Source organism: Callospermophilus lateralis, chromosome 12 (genome assembly GCF_048772815.1).
Source record: "Callospermophilus lateralis isolate mCalLat2 chromosome 12, mCalLat2.hap1, whole genome shotgun sequence".
Classification (NCBI taxonomy): Eukaryota; Metazoa; Chordata; class Mammalia; order Rodentia; family Sciuridae; genus Callospermophilus; species Callospermophilus lateralis.
The window spans coordinates 59,786,105-59,790,675 of record NC_135316.1 but is presented as its reverse complement, the minus strand read 5'-3'; the positions used below and the strand labels follow the sequence as shown (position 1 = coordinate 59,790,675).

Below are 4,571 nucleotides of genomic sequence, written 5' to 3'. Positions count from 1 at the left end.
AAGGCTTAGAAATAATCTTTTCTTCTCTAAAATCATACTTAAAAAAAAATCTTCCCTAAGGGCCCTCACTGTATTTTATCATTTATTCAAACTTTGTATATTGTTTATAATGTTGTTTGAATTTGTACTCGATAACCTGTACTTAGACATTTTGGAGAGATTCCCACAATGCTCTCTAAATTAACACTATTGATTTATCTCTAAAAATTCCTATACTTTAGCTACATGAGACTCTTCTTACACCTATGCTTACCCTTTTCAGTATTTCTGCTCAGACAGTAGTCTCTTAATTATTTGTTTTGCCACTTTTTTTTTTTTTTTTGACTTAAAGTCTTTCTTGCCCTCTCCTTCTTCCCTGGTCAAAAGTCCTCCCATGATTTGACCTGCTGTAGGACTTCCTTAGTACCCTCTTGGACTGTATTTTTGTTTTGTTTTATGTTGCTTTTTATTTTGAAATAATTTCAAACTCACAGAAAAGTTACAGAAATAATATAGAACCTAATACTCTTTGCACAGATACCTAGATGTTAACCTTTGCAGTATTGTTTAATCTTTTTTCTTTCTCTGGATGTGTGTTATGCATCATATTTCCCTTCTGGATGTCTTTAGAATAGGTTGCATATATTATGCTCTTTTATCCTTTACCATTTAAGTGTGTATTACCTAAGAAGAAGGTCCTTCTTTTATGTAACCATAGTATAATTATCAAGTTCAAGAGATTTATCATTGATTTCATACCATTTATCAAAGAAATCCATATTCCAGTGTGATTAATTGTTCTAATAAAATCCTTTATAACATTTTGCTTTTTCTTCCAGTGCAGAATCCAGTCTAAAATTACATATTGCATTTATGTTACATTTATTCTAAATTATGTCATTAGTTGGCATTTATCATAACAACTGATAAGCAATCTAAGTAGTCATATTAAGAACATATAAATATTCTGCTTTTCCTCACAGTCTTCTCCCTAGATTTAGCATCCACTGCTGATCCTTGCCTGAATCAATCTTCACTATAATACTTGCAAAAATGGCAAATTTCTAACTCCATTACTCCGTCTACATTTATCTATCTGAATTATCCTGTAAAGAAGAGCCCTCCCATTACCCATTTTATTTGTTATCTAATTATTATCAGTGTGGACTCAATAGATTCCTCTTTTATTCAATGCTTTATGTCCTTATTTATTTTGGTGCTTAAAACTTTCCAACATTTAGCCAGGGCAAAACTTTGAGGCCGAGTTCTGTATCCTTCTGATATATCCGTGGATTCTTTGATCATTACCTTACTCTCTGTTATCACAGGGTAGTCCAGGCTTATCTTGTTCCTTTCCTCCCCCAGCCCTGAAATCGGCCATTTATTCATTCATATTGCAAATGTGATTTTAATACCTGCCATATACCAGTCATCCTGCTAGGCTCCAAAGATATGATTCTAAGCAAACTAGACATCATGTTTTTCCTAATGAAATTTGAGTATATGAGACTGACATTATGCTTTTTCTTTGCTCACATCTCATGCTTTCACCCATGTGTGGTGAAGTACGGGAATCTATTCCAAATTGGATTGAATGCTTACTGAGTCTTAAGTTACTTTCTGATGATCTCCAAAATTCTCTCTTGTCTAATGAATCTAGAGCAAGGTGATCCTGTGAACCTATAAGAAATAACTGTGAGTACAAGGCTGTCTTCAGCCCACAAAGAAGATGGCTTTGGAGAGGCCCTGTCCTAGGATAGGAGTGTACCTCAGCATCCCCTGCATGCTGACTTGGGTGGACCTGATACGCACAATGCTGTATAAGACAAGGGACAGTGTTGGCACTGAGGAACACAGGACATTGGATCAAATTTTTTCTATTGTTTATTTTATAGACTTGATTTTTAGAACAGTTTTAGATTTATAGAGAATTGAACATACCACACAGAATTCCCATATTTCTACCCCACCTCCCCATAACGTTCCCTGCCATTTGCATCTTTTTGTTTTGTTTTGTTTTGTTTTTTGTTTTTTAGAAATTGGTGTTTATTCTCTGTAAATTGGTGCTTATTCTCCTTATTTCCATCTTGCTTATTAATACGTGTCTGCAGAACAGCTCAAGACCACTCGGTGGTTGTTCCTACCTACCAGTGGCCTGAGCAGTGGGAGCTGCAGACCAGTCTTCAGTGGCTGGCTGGGCACTCCAGTCTTCAGTCGGGAATTATTGGATAGGCACAGAGGGCACCTGCACACCTTCAGACCAATCTGCAACCTCAGGTTGAGTAGCAGTGAACTCAGGAGCTGGAGCAGTCCATTCATCCTGAAATTCCTCCTTGGTCACAGCCTTTTCAGCAGCAGCCTGCTCTTCCTTTTCAATCTCTTCAGGATCTCTGTAGAAGTACAGATCAGGCATAACCTCCCATAGTGCTCACGGGAAATGGTGCCACGCATGTGCAGAACTTCTCGGGCCAGCATCCACCACATCAGACCCACAGAGTGAGCTACCTTGTTGTTGCATGGAATGGCAATGTCCACATAGGGCAGAGGAGAGTCTGTGTTACACAAAGCAATGGTAGACAGATTGACATAGGACGCTTCTGTTAGAGGCTGGTGGTCAGCCCTGGAATCAGTAACCACCAGAAGACGTGGCTCCCGGAAAGCTGCCTGGATCTAGCTAGTGAAGGTTCCAGGAGTGAAGTGGCCAGCAATAGGGGTGGCTCCAGTGGCAGCAGCAAACTTCAGCACAGCCCACTGGCCAGTATTCCTAGAGGACATCAGCAGGGTTTTCAATGGCAACAATGGCCCAAGCTGCCAGCACAAGCTTCTCACAGGTCCTCTTCAGATTTATGATGTAGATGCCATCAGATCTTTTGCAGATATACTGTTTTCCTTTTGCAGATATACTGTTCCATCTGGAAATCAAGGTTGGTGCCACCTAAGTGGGTTCCTGCTGCAAGGAATTTGAGGACATCCTCCTCCTTCATTTGCAGGACATCAAGGGCTCCGGACATTGTGATAGTTTCCCTTTAAAGTTATGACGGGAATCAAGAACTACGCCATATGGATCCCTCCCTGGGTAGGGCGGAAAGCTGCCATTTGCATCTTACATCAAGTGTAGTACATGTTTTATAATTACTAGGTCAACATAAAGGTCCCAGTATTGACTTATTTTTATTAACTAAACTTTATAGTTTTCATTAACGTTCATTCTTTCTGTTGTTTTACAGTTCTGTACGTAGTGTCAAAAGCACAATGTTGAGTATCCACCATTATAGGATTATACAGAATTGAGTTTGCCCTAAAAACTCCCCATTCTTCTTGTGCACCCTCTTCAAGTCCCTCTGAATCTCTGGCAACCATGGATCAAAACTTTAAGGAAGAGTAAGAGAGTTGGGTTATTGAAGGATATTATTGTTGAAAGCCACAACTTCTCCAGTTCCATGCTGCGTGATTCTCCATCTTGTTCCATGAGCCTCAGTCACTGTGGATTTCCTTCCATTCCTGGAAAAAGCCAAGCTCCATTCCACTGCAGATCTCTGTGTTCTTGTTTACACATTTCTCATCTTTCAGATGAAAGAGACCATCTCTGACCATCCCACCAAGATCCGTGTTCCTTTAGCATTAGTTTTACAGTCTTCAATACAGAACGTTGAAGAATATGACAAGAGGCTTGAATTTTTGTTCAGGGGCAATAGACTTTGAAACAAAACAAGAAGAATCATCATGACATTTAAGGTAATTGACTATAGAAGTGCCCTCTCACTTGAGCTAAGAAACTTAACAACCTAGACAAAAATGTTAGTATTCTCATCTCTATAATCTAGAAAACTTGCTTGCAATCTGAAAAAAACAAAAACGAACAAGTCATTGCACACGGATTCAAAATAAATGAAATGTCCCATGGTGAGGCTTTAAGCAGAACCTCCTGTCTTATTTAGGGATGCTACTTCCTGCCTTGGTCATGCTGTTTCAAAGTATTAGTGTGACTGGTAGGTACACCTCAGGGACTTTTGAGAATATAATTTGCAACATTTAATATAGATGAAAAGTGAATGCTTTTCATAACCAGTTGTGTAGAGCTGAATGCATAAGGGACAGTGGCTGAAAAAAATGTATTTGTGTTAGTCATATTTAATTACAAAGAACTTTCCCCAACACCACCACCTTCTCCTGCTTAAATGGAAAGTGGCAGGATGTGGCACAATATCCCAGAAGAAGTGGTATCTTGGAGACTGTTAATCATCTACATTTTGGGAACTTGGGGTCTTAAAAAAAATGTAATCAACCAATATGGGAATTGGACAGTAAAATGATCAAATTGTGATTGCTTTATTTACCCACAGATAAAAGTACCTATAATCAAGATTTAAAGAATTTGCTTTTCTAAAAATTAGGCATAGAAGAAAGGTTAGGATTGGATTTTTTAATCTTTTTTTTCTGATTATAAAAGTAACATGGATACACAAAAAGCTGACATCTCAAATTGCAAGAATGAAACAGAAAAAAATTTAAAGAATGAAATAAATTTACTATAATCCCACTATCCAAAGGTACTAACAACTATTATCATTTTGATATATGAATGAGAGATT

General features: G+C 38.1%; 1 pseudogene; it reads right to left on the bottom strand.

The window, feature by feature from the left end:
- Positions 1-2,096: 2,096 nt before the first annotated feature.
- On the bottom strand, positions 2,097-3,048 carry LOC143411655 (small ribosomal subunit protein uS2 pseudogene; annotated as a pseudogene).
- Positions 3,049-4,571: the final 1,523 nt, after the last annotated feature.